This window comes from Larimichthys crocea, chromosome I (genome assembly GCF_000972845.2).
Source record: "Larimichthys crocea isolate SSNF chromosome I, L_crocea_2.0, whole genome shotgun sequence".
Taxonomy (NCBI): Eukaryota; Metazoa; Chordata; class Actinopteri; family Sciaenidae; genus Larimichthys; species Larimichthys crocea.
In genome coordinates, this window is record NC_040011.1 from 35,383,612 (window position 1) to 35,400,976 (window position 17,365).

Below are 17,365 nucleotides of genomic sequence, written 5' to 3' on the forward strand. Positions count from 1 at the left end.
AAAACAGACGTCTTCCTGCAGAGCCACTTCCTTCAGCTCTTCCCGTTTAAAACTGTGGAGATGCTATGTGGTATATATAATCCCACCTGTCACTCTCCACTCTCCTTGTCAATAAAGACTTTGACTAGCCCTTTTGAGGCCAGACTGATAGTAGATGTTGAATCTGGATAATATAGTCACTGTGGTTGTCAGGCTTTTAGTTTTGTGGGTAGACTTCCTGTTTTATTTTGGTTTCCCTCACTTCCTTTTTGTGTTTCTGTCCTGGTGTCTTTACTCCCTGTGATTGCACATTGTTTTCACCTGTGTCTCGTTTGCTCCTCCCTTCATGTGTATTTAAGCATGTCTCTCCCAGTGTGTCCTTGTTAGATTGTCTTCTTCCTTGTGAGTAGCTCTCTGGCGTTTTCATCATAGATTCCTCGTGTACCAACCCTGTTTGTTTCTTCGACCCGTTTTTGCCTAGCGTCCTGTACCTCTGCCTGTCTGCTCAGTGTTCTGGATTTTTGACCCTTGCCTGTTCTCGGACTTTCTTCATGCCTCGTGATTTTGTACTTCTGCCCCGCTGACTGCCTTTTGTGTACTGAATCCGGACTGTCAATAAACCACCTTACTACACCTGTCAGTCTCTGATCTGCTCTGTGGGTCCAGTTGTCTGTCTGAACCTGACAGTGGTGGCCAAGCACATTTAAGATGCCCTTTTTGCTGGATTTTGTAATGTGAACATGTGTTTTTGCTGCAGAACATCCTGGACGTCTCAACAGTACAAGAAGCAACACGCCCCCAACAGTCTGTACAGGGATCTTATTCTGCAATATACTGATCACCATAGGTTGAAACATAGATCAAATGGTAAATCAGTGACTTCACCTTCAGGCTCAGTTTCTTCTTGACCACAACATTCGCAACTAATCCGTCAATCTCATGCTCCTTTTGACCCTCATAGGATCCAGTGACACTTACACACTGATCTTTTTCAAGTGGGGTACCAATTTTCTCCAAAACCAAAGGAGGCAATCCACCGTCTTTCAGCACAAGACCTTTGCCTCAGACTTCGAGGTGCTGACTGTCATCCCAGCTGCTCTACAACTGGCTGAAAACCTCTACAGTACACACTAGAGGTTACGATCTAATTATGCTAAAAGAGCTACAACATAATCAGCCAAACGCAGTGTCTCACCTTGGGTAAACCAGGAATCTAGTTGATGCTTTTCCACCTAGTTCTTTCTTTATTTGATATAGTATTTGTTATTCAGACTGTCATGTTTTATAGCAAGAGGTCAGCACAGAAACACATTTAGATTTCCCAGCTGCTGGTTTCAGATCCCTCAAGATTAAAGTGATATGAGAACAGAGACTAAAACCTTCATATATTCAGTAGATATAAGCACGCAAAGAAACTCAATAAAACACAACCAATTTCCTGGCATTTAGGGATGTGAGATGAAGCAAATACTTCAGAACGCACTTTAATAGCATTGCTCCCCTCTGAAATAAGCATGGGGGAAAGAAATTGTTTGGTCTGAAAAAAACAACAACAACAACAACAAAAAAAAACAATCCAATCACAAGGTCCCCCCAAGAGAAATAACAGGAACTTAAGTAGGTTATGTAAATCCTGCCTTTGGGAGGCTGAGGACAAGTGTTGTTCGTGCGACACCACACTGCACACACAGTCTCACCTTTCTCCTGCTGATGCCTTCTTTTATCACGTTCTAATTCAAATCCATTTCCTTCCTGTCAAATCTCTGATAGCGCTGCTAATGTCGCTTAATAAAATTATGCAAAGGAACAGCACTCTGTCCTGTTCTGAACATATTGAATTATCTGTCTGAGGAGGGAGAGAGAGAGAATGGAGGAAAACCCAGGAGATGGATGAACTCTTCAAGTCACTGGCACAACTCTCTCTTTCTCTCTCTGGGGGTTAATATGGTTTTAATGAAACCCTGCACTTACAACAAATTATATCATGCCGGAAAATGAGTGAGAAATGATGGAGAGGTTCAGTGTCAAACAGTTTTATTAAGGATGAACGCCAAAAAAATAGAGAACTATGACATAACAGCATACAGCAGTTTACCAGTTACGCAAATCCCTCCGGTTGACATAGTTTTTTGGAGCATCTGTTGGTAATATAGTTTTGATACACAGAAAACAGAAGGTAATTGAAAGTAAAGCGAGCGGGAGATGACAGTAGCTGAGGGGTTCAATCTGCTGCTTCACTTAACTGGAGAATGAACAAGAGAGCAGAGGAGAGATGATGATTAGGCTGAGGAGTAATGTGGTACACTGCGTGGGCAGCACTGTTTAGTGATGAGAGCATTGTCATATTAATAGGACCTTGTATGTGTATGTGTTCCTGTGTTTGTGAAAATGAGTTGAGAAAAAAGTATTAATGGTTGGTAGTTGTGCAGGTCAGCATGGTGGAGAAGGACAGGAGTCAATAGATGATAGACAAAACAACAAAGAAAGGAGAGAAGGGGGGAGAAGATGAGATAAATGGACTGAGCTAAGGGGGGATGAAATGAAAGGGAGGACGGGAGGTAAATGTTAGTTTGGGTAAGACGACAGAAAGGACAGATTAACTGAAGTTTATGTAAAAAGAAAGTTGAACAGACACGACCTTCATTGCTATGCAAGAAATGTGAATCAAGAGTCATACAAGAGTTCGAGGAAGTCAAGACTGTGAGATTCAGAGGAAGCTAACAGTTAAAATAACCTAATAATAGTTTGCTATGTTATCATCCCTATGACAAAAATATACATTTATCACTATCTAAAAAGCGAGTCATGTAGCCTCTTTGGTTCTTTACAAATATCAAATTCACCACACTGAGCTACAATCATTCCCATGATAGACTATACCACACCGCTTAACAGTTGCAGGAGGTATTATTTTCCCTACAACCTCTTCCTTTCTGTTCATCTTAGACCTTGTAAACCCAGCAGTGCAGAAGGGCGCTCATTGCTGTGTGTGCTGAAGAGTTGGATTTCTTTGCACAGGATATCCATGACAGCCTGCATATGAAAGTCTGTGTCACTGCTGAGAGCAACACAGGGGATTCTGCTGTGAAGCGCTCCCAGGGACCCAAACTCATTCTGCAAGACAGACCACCAAACTGAGGGAGACGGGGAGAGAGTTAATGGTGGGTGAGAGGTAAAGTCTGGAGTTGCTTTATCTAAGTGGCAGAAGAGAAGAGAGGAGAGGAGATGCAAAGGACTACTACATTATTTAACTTCATGTCAGCTTACATAAATTTCAGTGAACAACTTTGCATGCATATGAAGAGCTGTTAGCAAATAAACAGTTCGTGGTTTTGATTTTTTATGAGATTTCTTTTCACCTTCTTCTTAAAGAGTCCTGTTTTCTTACTACAGTACCTTACTACAGTAAGAAATGCCAAAGCTGCTGTATGAAGTAGTAATAGTAATCAGTATTTTTACAATTTAGCACCTCCTGATCCAGAGTGCATTACCATTGTTGTAAATATAGACAGCTGTACACATGCATTTGTTATGATTCTATTACTTATGATACAAACCTAGAAGACAACAACTTTGCTAACAGAGCCAAATATGAAACAAGTGCCATTTGCCTTGCTCCAGTTCTAGCATGACACTGGTTCTTTTCCCTGTCAGCATTTCCCCACTCCCCCCCCATTCCAAAAACCTCCTCTTGCCGGTGGTCCAAAATGCCTGTGGTACAAACACTAACACTCCCCTGGTGCTGTACTGTAGTTATAGTTCACAATGAGTTACTTTACTGCCCATGAGGAAACTTAGGGAGGAGCTTAAAATCTGTTACTTTATGGTAGAATGACAACTGAGAATGACGAGTGACTTGAAACATACAGTATTCTGTGTCTGATATCACTACAGGGCCCTTCATTTATGTTATGTTAATTACAGCTCAGTCAAATTAAACAAGATTAAACAATTGCATGGCTCAAAGCCTCATTGAGTGATGCTCATGAGGAAATAGAGTTATAACCCAAGTCATTTGTGAGATAAATGTCAGAAGTAATGGGGAATTGAATTAATTCACACACATTAATTACTTAATCATACCTACTGAACTATAGCAAAAACCTTCTGTGGATAGCATAGATAAACAACAGCACTTAGGTGCAGTGCATTATGAATAAAAGAGAATTCATAAAGGCATGCTCTGTTTTTGTACTTACACTAAGAGGAAGCAGATAGCTTGATGCCGTTTCCATGAGCTGTTGCTGCTCAGTGACATTTCAGGCTGTCCAGGAGTATCATGAGATCTAGAAATCAACACTCCCACTTCACTGCGTCACTGATTTAATGTTGCTAACCTGCATAGGAAAGAACAGAGGCTGGATTGTAGGGAGATACACTTATATCATTTCACTCATCATCCTCCCTAATTTCTCTTTCTTTGCTGAGTCTATTAGTCATCTTCTTTGTGAGGACAGCTCACAAAGAGGTCGGATTACACAAAGAGGTCTGGGAGAAACAGGTTATTACTGATAATTGCTGGTTTAGTTAATAATAACTGAAAATGCAGGGCACAGTGTGTGGGTGACAGTCATTTTGATTTTCAAATAACAGAACAATTTGATGTATAGAGATATAACCTCTCCGTGGTGATAGCTTAACTGAAGTTACAACACATTTACCACTTTACAAACAGCCCTGAATTTGCTTTGAGTATCAAAGCTCCAGTGGACACTCTGTGTGTCCAGTGTGGACACGGAGAGTCTGACAGCAGCTGCTCATAGCTGATAAGCTTAGTTACTTAGACTTGGTGTTACGACCAAGTAACCATGAGGCCACGTTACTTATAGTGATTTTTGGGGTTTAGCCACACTAATAACAGTCAGTTCATATCGTGTGCCAGTCAACTGCTATTTTTTCTTTAGCCTAAATTTTACAATTTTATTACCAACAGCACAGCGTTGAAAGCTTTCTGTCCTAAAATCACATGCAATATGTTTACAGCTAGTGTGTAACCCATGGTTTTCCCCCATGTGAAGACATTATGGCAGATGCCTATGGTTCTGTGTTTGCTATGTGTGTATCTGGGCTGACATCGTGTGCTTACCCTCTTACTGGATAAATTTGACATTATTATGTGTCACTTGCATGTAGCAAAGGTTTTCAATTATAGTCTCAGTTGGACATTTTTGGTCAAAATAGTGGTCAACAGGCTGATACATCTGTTTATAACCCATTTCATTGTGTAGGAAATTTTGTAACAAGAAATATAACAAAGCAAATGATTTATTTTGAAATACACCAAACTTTTCTTTGTGTTTTGGTACATCTTCATGCTCAACTGCCTGAAACAATGAAGCTTGCAAAGAAACAAAGCGACAAAAGAGCCAAAAAGAAAGAAAAACTAGAAAGGGAATAATTAAAACTAAGAAGTCAACATCAAGTTTTCTGAAGTATGACGATCTTAGATCTTAATAAGGACATTACTCTGAGAGACCCAGCTGTCTGGTGTCCTAACCGACAGAGATCAAAGACACTTTGACTTTGAACCATTGTTCATTCATTTCCACTATGACTCCCCACACATGCTTCTTCACACTGTGAAAGGTCTGAATGTTATTTCAGCTAGTTAATCATCAGTTAATCATGATTAGTATGTAGATCAAAGCAGTGTGTGAAGATGCTAATGTCCATTAGAGCACTGATGGGATGGATTTAAGCACAGCTGGTGCCTCTTTGTTATGAAAATGAAGTCTGACCAGATTAGATACTGTTTACATGACATTAATGTTGAATCAACCAGATATTCAGACACGATACCATCTTATACTTCTGATCCTCAGAGTAAACACTTTGTAGATATGTGTACGCAGAAAGTAATGGGGTGGGGGGGCAGAGTGTAGAAATCTTATCATCCATCATCACTTGAGTAAACAGCAAAGACTAATGAGACAGTTGCGGCTCTCCCTCATGGTATCTCACACGGTATCTTTTTAGTCCTGGTGGCAGTGCGCCTCCAGGGATAGCCTTGCTGGTCTGTCATTCTACCACTTTAGGCTTAAAATATCCAGACAGCAATTGAGAGAAAATGAGATCTAACTTTGTACAGACATTTATGTTCCCTGCAGGATAAATTGCACTGACTTTTTCTCGAGCGTCATCACGAGATTGACATTTTTAGATTTCAGCGAAACAACTATAATATGAATTTCCATTAAAATTGACACAAAAATGCATGTCCGCCTCAGGGAATATTGTGATAATGTCGGTTATCATTTAACTTTTCATCTACAGTCAGATTTTCAGTTTGCTCATTACTTTGGTCAAATACCTGCAAAGCTAATGACATTCTTACCTCCCTCAGTTATACTTAAGTGTTCAGCGCATAGTGCATGCATAGTGCATAGTGCAGTGTGGCATCTGTCACTTTGCTCTTCTGAATAAAAACTGTTTTTGTCTCTCACTTTCAGTTTCATATATTCTGCTAAAAACCAAAGCAATTATTTCTTTATTTATTCAATCATTTATCCCAGTACGCTGCAGGCACTTATGTCTTTGACATTATCTGGTGCCTTTTTTGCTTTTCTGCCTTTTTGTGAATCTTTCCATTGCTTTCAAAAATGTGTCGCTTGGGCACAAGGTTGCCAAGGGAGCAGCACCTGTGTACTACTGTCATGGTAAAGTAGTTGCATTCATGCTGTTGTTTGCAATGCTTTGTGACTCCAGTACACTTGTAAAATGGTGAATGTTTGCAGTCTTTGAATGATCTCTGCGAGACGTAAACACAAATTCTTTCTCTTTCTGAGTTAAACAAGGAAATGACACTCAGTGATATACAAACTGGCTATTGTTGTCTGTGCGGCAGGCCTGTTGTTGAAAGGACAGTAATTGTCTGTCTTAATGATTCTTTAATCACCTTTAAATGTTTCCTATGAAAGGATGTTTTAGGAGAAGATAAATTACTGAGACATCTCGATGAGTTGAAGGAAAGAGAGCAAAACAGAAAAAAGACAAGACAATCTTTGAAAAAAAGAAAAAAAAACACTTCTGTTTCTAGTTTTTTTTAAACATTCCCCTGGGTATGACTCTGTTTGGCCATTGAGTGGCACTGGAGTGTGGGATAACAGAGAGGAGGCAACAGAAAAGAGGGTGACAGAAGGATAAAAAAAACATGACAAAGCTTGTAAAAAGATAACAGGAAAAGGGCAGAATAAATATGCTAAAAATATGGCTGCATATTACAGATGTAACTTAATGATAATAATCAACTGTACAGAAAGAGAAAGCACAGACATGGCTCCATTGTGGCACTGTAGACGAGACGAGACGAGACGAGACGAGAAGAGAAGATGCACTTGAGGTCAAGGAAGATTTCACACCATAAGCACTCACATACACAAACTTCAACAAAGGAGTTTAAATCCCTGCAAACATTCCAGCCCATCAAAAAATGACTTACTTATTCAGGTATTTCAGAGGCTCCTTTAACAAAGGCAAGACTAACGTTTAGCCAGAAGACCTTCCAGTGCTAGCACATCTGCACAATGACATTCTACTAATTGGAAGTTGACTCAGTTATTTTACTGAAATAACAGAAAGTAGAGGTTCAGATCCTTGAATTCACTGTTCACCTTCAAGTAGACATGTTGTGTTTGTCCTCAAGCGGGGACAATTTCCTTTTGTGCTTTGTTATTAACAGAGGCATGTTTGATGTGGCCTCTGTCCTTCAGTATTCTTCAAAATCCCAGTTTGTTCTGCAGAGACACACTTTCCCCTAGTATATAAAAAAAAAAAACATGCCCTGACCTCTGAAACAACCCATTATCTGCCGTCTGACAACGACTTATTTTTCATCCTTTGGTTGAAATGCACTGAAATTTTACAGCAGCAGCAATTTGCCTGCTGAATGTATCTTTTTCATTAAAGCAACATCGCATAGAAATTGGTATTGTTATGATTTAGTGCCACCAGCGCAATATCACTGTCAACAACTTTGCTAACAGCCAAACATCAGTCAGGTACAACAACACACGACACAGCAGCCATCTGATATTACTTACTAGTCCAACAGGAAGTCTGTCTTTCAGTCTTTTATTTCACGAAGCTCTCGCCAATGACTAAAAGCTTGGTCATTCTTTTTTTTTCTGTTCTTAGCTTCCTCTGTCAATGTCACCTTTGGTCTCTTCACCTCTGTCACCATGTCCATGCAGAGGCTGCTGAGTTCAGTTACATTGCACGCTTTCCCAGTTCCAGTCCTGGCATGACACCGACTATACTCCCCCCTGTGAGCATTTACCCACTGAAAGTGGTCCAAATCACCTGTGGTAGAAACACTGAAGCTCTCTGGGTGCTCTGAACTCACAGTCCAGGCAGCCCTAATAATCTGAACCCATAGTTCGCAGCAGTTTTTACTTTACTGTACAGAAATCTCTGTCAACTGACAGTTGAGGCAAAGCAGGCCTTCAGAACAGAGGACATCAGAAAGAAAGAAGAAAACATGCTCTCAATAAAATATGATCCAGCAGTAGAATAGCTGGCAGTGCGTAACTTAATGGCGTAAAGCAATACGTACTTACAAGTAGACACCATTCACCTGATTGCATGTTAGTATAGCATCAAAATAATTTTAAATTTTATGGCATAAAAGTTAAACAATGTTGGTTTAAGATTTCATTAATATTCCTTATGCTGCATCATTCTAATGTTTACCGTATAACTCTGAAACATAACATTCAATTGTATAATAATGCTTATAAATGCAAATATTACTATTTAAAATTGACATATTAAAACTGAACGATACTTCTCTAAACTCTGAAGAAGGAAGGATACATTATGGGTACAAATATGCGTACAAAAGGAAGACACCGCTCTGCGTCAAGTAATTAAAACAAGTAAAGAAGTGGGGAAAGTGGACAAAACAATTCTAAACAATGCAGTGTATCCTGGATTAGGGAAATGCTAATAAGCTGCAGGCAGACATGTTGCCACAGGGCCATCGGACAAATGCCAAAGGGTGACCAGTCGAGTATAGTCTGAAATTTTAGTGTCACTGTGAAACTGCAAGTGTCTACTCTGCTCTGGTGTTAATGAAGGCACAGCAGAGTGAATGTGAGGCCATTCTGCCTCCAGGCTACAGGATGTCACTGCTGATTGTGACCAATTACAGTCAATAGAGCTGAAAATAAATAATGGAGCACTGTGACACTGTTTAAAGAAGTTTCCTCAACATTTGCCTACAGTAATTTTTCCATTGTCAACTCTGGATGGATCGCTAAAGGTCCAGGCAGCTACTATACATCTAATTAAAATTAATTCTTTCCAGAATCGTTCCATTCGCTGTTTAATGCACACAGCTTCACATAGAAAGACAGTGAACCCTAAAGCCTCCAACTCCTCTAAGCTATCCAGTATCTCCAGCTGTTGAGGTAAATGATTTGTGGCAACACTGCCAATTAGATTCAAGCATGCTGAGATGATCAATGCCCACCCGTGCATGCAGCAGATATAAACCTGGTTATCACATACCCCCCCATCCATATACTGCGGGTAGCCAGTAACAGACCAAAGGAGACAAGCTGAGGCCACTTGTAGAGACCACGCAGCTGCTGTGTTATCACTGAATAAAATGGACGAGTATTATAGTGGAAACAGCCAACTTTTCTTTTGTAAAACATGGATACAGACTGTTGTTTATTTTTATATACTATATATATATATATATTATATATTAGTATTTTGGAGGTGATACATTGTTCATAAAATAACTTGAAGCATGGACAGCTTCAGGAGGGCAAGGAGAGAGGAAGGCCTTTGAAGTGCAGCAAGTATTCTGAAATATGAAATTAATTTCTTCACAAAGCCATCACACCATCACATGTCTACAGATGCTCCACTGCACAAATAAGAGTAAACTTCCTTGACACTCAGTCACAAAATGGACCCTGCATCAAATGCAGGTTATCATAAGAAAACAAAAGAACGCTTTCTCAAGGTAACAAGAAAACTGAACTAAACTCACAAACCTAGAATTTATTATTCAGAGCATTCACAATAATGACTCGAAATGAACAGGAGGATGAATGTAAACATCTGTTTATGCAGCCTTGTTGTTGTTGTTCACAATCATGAAAAGAATAAACTAGACATGTGTGTCATTGTCTGTCTGTCTGTTTCAGTACTGTGGACATCACCTGCCTTAGCCTTATTTCGCCATTTCACTGCACAAACCTGCCTGCTTAGCTGTAAGGGTTTAGAGTAATCATTACAGTAATCATAAATTATATCATCACTGATCAGATATTTTTGATTGTGATAAAAGAAGGTGATGAATGTACCAATCTGGAAGGTCCCCCTGAATCACTGTTGAAGCTACAGCTCAGCAGGTGCGGTGCTGATTTTGTTATGTTTTAAATAAAGAGGTTAAGGAACTACAAATGCCTGCCACTTCAATCCATACCAGGGAAATGACAACAGCACGGTTGCCCCCTACAGTTTAGAGCTGTAGTTTGAATATTTTTGACAGAACTTTTCTCCTTTGTTGTACATTGTGTCACAGTCTTCCCTCTGTGCACTTCCATCCAGGTACAAGATGGACATTTGTGATCACTGAGAATCGTACCTGAGTCTGGTTAGATACTTTAGTTCAGTTTAAGGTACTCTCTTCACCCTAATGCCTTTAAATACAGACTGACCTTTGGAATTGTAGCTTCCAATATAAAAACTCAGGACACCCAGGGGTGTTGTTTAGCTCAGTTGGTAGAGCATCGCCCCTTGTACAAAGGCTCAGTCCTTGATGCAGCAGCCCAGGGTTCGAATCCAACCTGTGGCCCTTTCCTGCATGTCATTCCCCATCTCTCTCTCCCCCTCACATTCCTGTCACTCTTCAGCTGTCTCTATACAATAAAAGCTTGAAAAGGCCAAAAAAATAAATAAAAATTAAAAACTCCAGCCCAGAGCAATTACAAAGTGTAAGTTTTAGAGTTTCTGCCTCAGGCTGCATACTTCAGGGGATGGCTGTAGGACTGCACCATGCTTAAATATGAATGACTGGCTGACTCTTTCCTTTTACAATTTTTACTATGTTGCAGTATTTAGATACAAGCTACAGTTAATGATGTGTGAGGCCAGAGTTCAATATTTAGTAAATTATGGCCTGGGCCTCTGGATTGTAGCTAATGAGTCAGTGTGTCTATGTACTCTAAGTCTCTGCAGCTCAGCTAAGGTCTATGTATTCAGACTGATATTCACACATAAACACACACACACACACACACACACACACACACACACACACACGAGAAGCCAGGAGCATAGTTCAGTTCACTGGTTCCCCACTGGTATTTGACACACACACACAGACACACACACACACAGGCAGGCTGTGTCCTACAGGTAATGCCAGAGGTGGCCAGCATTCATCTCATTTGTGTCTCATCTATCTGCTGAATCATAATAACCACGGTGAAGCAGACGCATGGCAGTGAAACAAATGGGGAGAACCACCGAACCATGTGGTCAAATTTAATAAGAAGGTTGCAAAGAAGGGCAAATTTTGTTTTCGAACATTCTTTTTTTTAAAATTGTTCCTGTCACAGCAGCCAGATTTAAAATAAATATTCCCTCACTGTACTGATTTTAGGATTTTTAGCAAATGGATTCTTTCTTGTTGTTTTACTAATTAAGTTTTGTTATTTTTATTAATTAACAAAATTCAACTCAATATGATTATAAGGTTTCAGCTGGGTCTACAAAGACATTTCAAGTTTGACAGTAAGACAGCACTTTACTGGACTGGACTGTAAGTTCGAATATGATGGCTAATGAACAAGAAATACAAACTAAAATCTCTGCCCACTATGTATAAGCCTGTTAGTTAGGGGCATGTTAGCCTTTAAATACTCTCACGCTGTTCTGCAGAGGAAGATATTTAATCGCAGAGGAAGATATTTTACACGTTAATAATGTTGCAGAGTCCCACGCTAAAGCTTTCATGTTAGCCTGCACTAACAGACCATGATGTTGATTGGATTGAAACTAACCCTGGAAATAGCTCAATGTTACTGAGGGGGCAAGCTTTGATCTTCTTGTGTACATTAGCCATGGCTCTATCTGGTTCAGATGACAAGCTGTCGACTTGAATTATCTTTCTGTTCTGTAATGACATCTCTCCACACTTGTGACATATGGGGAGTGCTGATTACACTAATTACACTACTGTATACCAAAACTAAAGCATAATTACTGTAGCATGAACTGCAAAAGAGACAGAAACACGTTCTGTAGCTGTTGTTGTCAACCAACCATTAAATACTGATACTGATCTAGTAATGAAGAAAAAAATATGTCCTTACTGAATCAATATGTGAAGGTTTTGTCCAAATGTTTATGCCAGAGTAGTCACAGTGGGAGGATAGTTATGGATCAAGTTTGGAGTGAGATTTTTGGCAGAAACTACAGTAAAAAAAAAAACAAATCGATACAATGAAGACACAGGAGAGATGGAAAACAGAAAGACTTTTCTCAGTGGGCAACATCTTCTGCATGTGTGTGTATGCATGTTTGTGTGTGTTTGTGTGTATGAGCAAGGCAGTAGCTGTGTCTCCATCCAAATGCATCACAAACTTTAACTGAACTTTGAGCAGTTTGGCAAACAAAATGCAAATGAATGCTTGTTTCCATCTTTATGTGAATATCAGGAGTTGTTTCACAAGAAAGCCGGTCTTTCCAATGCTCCAAGTTAAAACACCAGAAGAAGAGGATGCAACAAGATGACATTATTAAAAGACCATCAGACAAACCTCAACTGGTGAAAGACGACACAGAAAACACATTAGAAATGATAGCTGTAAGTTGAAAGTTTCTGGTTTTCCCTGACAGTTTGAGTGTCAGACAACACAGAGGAGCAGATTAAAATCAAGCTTAGGTTGCTGACTATGTTTCAGTGCTCAACTGAGCAAAATATACTGTATCTGCTGGTGAAGATTGTGTAATATGATCGAAAGCTCCAGAACAGCTACTAACAAGACCTTGTGTTGAATCTTGCTTATGAACCAAATGTGATATAATTTCAAAATAAAAGTAGGTTGAATTAAGTTCAACATAAAGAGCTAAATAAAAAAGTGTATGTAAAGGGTAGACTCATCAATATGAACAAATGTATGTGCACTACACAAAAATCATCAACGCCTTCACACACACAACCACACACACACACACACACACACCCTTCATGCTATGACATCGCACCATATGGTGATGTGGTGGCAGAGCCTGAGGGAGTGAGCAGAGCAGCGAAACATTGAGGGGTACAGGGAGTATTTCATGTCTGTCTGTAGGCTGTGACATTAACAACCAAAGGTGATTTAACTTCTAATTCATCCACCTCCTTTATTTATGAGCGAGCAAGGCTTTTTAGCAAGCACTGATGGATCTCTCTTGCTCTTTATTTTCCACCCCGGAGGATCTGGCAGCAACATAAAAACTGAGATGAGGAGAAAAGGGAGGTGGAGTGAAGTGGGGAACAAAATAGTGTTGCAGAGGTTTGACAGGGTCAGGGTTTGTTGCTAAGCCACCTGAGACAATACACTTCATTTTTTAGAGAAGCCTTCTATTTCTTCCGTGTTCCCAGCCTTCCCTCCATTTCGATCATTCTCTTGCTATATCCATTATCCAACATCCCTTTTCTCATGAAGTGTCCTTCTTATCTCAAAGTTATTCTCTCCTCACCTGAACTGTCTCACTACAAGGTCTAGGCCTGTATATGGCGCTACACACGCACTGTCTAGGTATCTCGTTTCATCCCCCCAGTGTCGCTTAACTTCCCAACATTTGGCCTGAAGGCTGCTGTGATCTTCACTTCACACTCTTTTCTCATCAAACTGCCTGGAGAGCAAAAGTGTCAGGATCATACACCGAGTACACAGATGCACACACATGGAGGCGTATACACAGTTATTCATCTACTTCATCTAGATTGTTTGCACTGTGTTTACCTATTCTAAAACTGCAAATAGATAGTGGTATCTTTATGCAGTTGAGGCAGCCTTGAGAGGGTCCACCCGAGAAAAACAATAGGAATAGCTAGTTTCCAAAGAAGGAAATGCTGTGATGTTATACAGTAAAGCCACAAAAAAGCGGAAGGTCATCGGGTTTGTTATGAATTTTCTATCCTTAGGTTACACAAGGTCACGTGTGGATCTTGAGATCCTTAGCAGTATTAGTTGTTTGGCTTTGGTTGGGAACAGTAGGTGCCAGTCTGTCTCAACACTGTGGTGACCAGGGTCGAAGAGACCTATTGCTGCCTTCCTAGACATAATAGATAGCTTGCTGTTGACGTTCCAATCTGCGTAAACAGACGTCTGTGTCTCCAGACTAGAATATGCTGACAATAACACCTCCATGAATAAAAACATTCTCTTTGACTAATTCTGGGGCTTATAGTATTTGTGATGTTATCTTGGAGTTTAAAGTCTATCCACCAGGATGATTGGGGCAGAATGTGAGACTGACTCAGGCACTTCTGATGAACTTTGAGAGTGTCTCTAATTCTCCTTGGCCAAGTGTCAATAAATAATACAGCATAAGACATCAGAGGCTCCTGAACACCTTTTTCCTTCCTGACCTCATCATTGACCTTTGACTTCAGCAATTCATCCACACCAAGGTTGATTGGGTGCATCAACAGAATGATAAAAAATCATTTATAAAATTAACTAATAATGTCAACAGAATATATAAGTCTATGCATTCTGTTGGGGAGATATTTATTTTATTACCATGCTAATAATTCAGCTGTCTTATCTCGGGATTTTCTTGTAATACCACTTGTTCATCGAGGGGTGATAGTGAGTCAATGTAGTGTCTAGTCAGGCCTTAGTACAACATGAGGACGAAAAACTCGAGAACTGGATGGAGTGGAGGGACAAAACTGCTTCTCGCCAACAGACAGCTGCTGAGGCCAGGGTTCCCAGACTGAGCAGCTCCAGGGACCTCTAGGAAGAGACGGCAGGGGCAGAACTGGAGCTACTTGAGGAAAGAACAGCCAGATTCACGTCAGATTTTGCTCTGATCTTGAGATGTTTACTGGCAGTGGGAGGAGAGAGTATTTTAGACTTTTGGGATTAAAAAGTGGATTTATCTTCACTCTCACTTCTCAACCTGTCTGCTAAAGTGGAGTTGCAGACATCTACTGCTGTTATTGTAGAAGTCAGTGGGCACTCAGAGCTCTATGATACAAGTTCATATTTATAGAGAGGGCCAGACAGAAAAGAATTTACTGGAGAAAAGAAAGCGAGGCAAGAGAACCTGGTAAGTGTTGAAAATATGTCAGCTATTTGATTTCATCTTTCAGTTAGCATAGTTGTTTCGAACTAGAAAACAAGCATTTCAAAAGTTGTTTGCTGGTCGTCTTGATTTTTCTTTGCTTTCAGGTTGCTTACACACAGTTAACAGAACAATGTTTAATTTGGAAAAGCTGCTTCAACTCCAATCCATCGTTCCTAATTCCATCTACATCCATCAATATTTACCACCAATGACAGTTAGAACAGTGTGTGTATGTGTCATAGTTTTCATTTAAAGGCTGTCTCAACAGGTTCCACATCACTGGTTACTGTGAGTGGATAATGTGTTAATGTTTTCTTTAGTTAAGACTGCACAAAACAAACAAACAAATTAAAAAAAAAAATGTTGTTTTTGATATGAACTCTTGAGCTTGAAGTCACAAATGTCTATTTCAGAATCAGAATCACTTTAATTCGCCAGGCACACACATTGTTTTTCTGTTCTGACTTCTTTGTCCTTGTCTTTTTGTTTTTCATTGTTAGAATCTGTTCAAAGTTCCATTAATCACAAATGTTTTTTAATTATGACTGAAACTTTGGTTGAGCATAAATATCAGATTCAAACCTGAGCCAAGTCTGAGCCGCAGCAGCATTTGAATTCCCCAAACACTATTCAAAGCAACTTCTGCTATAAACTCTTTTATTATCATAGTTCACCTGATTTTCTAGACTGTTGATATAACAAAGCCCACATATATTCTCACTGTTGACAGTGACACCAAATTTGTCAGATATCTTAACCCTGTGGATCACTAAGATAGTTCATGTCTTAAACAGGTTTGGTGCTACAAATTTGGGAATTCTCTTGATAATAATGCAGATTGATTCCTTTAAAAATCACATTTATGGAATCATCTGATATTCTCATATAAAGGTTTTCGATGTAAACAAGAACAGCTCTTGTGAGGCTTCTTTGTTGGTTAGTGTATTGTGTACAAAAAAAGGAAGCAAGTGTTATGTTGCATTTTCTGCTTGGCTGGGTCACACATACCGTAGGGCAATTCTGAAAGGGAAGTCTTCTTCATGCCTTAGAGTGGAGTCTGTTTCCCCAGGCAGACAGTAAATAATCTGATACTTCAGTTTACTTAAAGAGAACGTGACAACATTCTAGAACAAGACAACATTCTAAAATATGCCAACCTTTTTACAATATGCCAATTATGCTGGAACATGACAACATACCAAAGCATGGCACATTTTGATAATGACACCATGATGTCATGTTCTAGAATGTTGTCATATTAGGGGATGGTAACATTCTAGAACATGAAAACATTCTAAGACTTGATAACATCCTATTCGGAACGTATTCCGGAATGGTGCCATGTTCTGGAATGTTAACATTCTGGAACATGACAACATTCTATAATATGCCAAGATCCTGGAACATGGCAACATTCTAGAACATGACAACATTCTATATTATGCCAAGATCCTGGAACATGACAACATTCTAGAATCTTCAGTCAGTGCGTCAAAGGAAATGTCCCTGGTGACTGATACAATATATCTCCAAACCTTTAAGACCTGATCTGATATCAGCCTCTGGCATAAAGGCTACACCTCTTATCCCAACATACATTATGTAAATCCTTGCTTGCTGATCCAGGGTCAGCTGAGGGCAGTGGCAGGAGACACTTGAAAGCCCTGCAGGATGCGATGTGAGTTCATTTGATGTCTGGTTAAACCACCCACAGGGCAAGCAAGGCTGTCTACAAGATATGGCCAGCCTGACCTCAGTGCTGTCTGTCACCAGTGCCTTATCTACCTCCACAGGCACACACATGCACACACAACCTTTTTCCATGTATTACTCTGTTTTCAGTGGAAGCTACTCCTTTCACTTTATTTTAAATGAGATTCTCACCCAGCTCTCTTAAAAAAAGTGAAAGAGTAAAAAGAGCTTAACCTTCTAGATAACCAACATTATAAACAGCAAGTGAAAAAAGCTGTGACCAGGGAGGAGGATTGGAATATAAAAAGAGAGCATATAAATGAGTTAAGAGAGGTTGATGAACAATAAATAATATAATTCAGCTGTGTGCACTAGATTAAGAAGTCTG

At 39.7% G+C, this 17,365-nt stretch overlaps 1 long non-coding RNA gene across 2 annotated transcripts in view; it reads right to left on the bottom strand.

Moving 5' to 3' along the window:
- Nucleotides 1–2,003: 2,003 nt before the first annotated feature.
- Nucleotides 2,004–17,365, bottom strand: part of LOC113747244 (uncharacterized) — a 77,872-nt gene continuing 62,510 nt past the window's right edge. For both annotated transcript variants that reach the window (XR_003463489.1, XR_003463488.1), the window contains 2 exons: nt 4,179–4,316; nt 2,004–3,113 (listed from right to left, as the gene is read on the bottom strand). This is a non-coding gene — a long non-coding RNA (uncharacterized LOC113747244). The remainder of the gene's footprint in view (nt 3,114–4,178; nt 4,317–17,365) is intronic.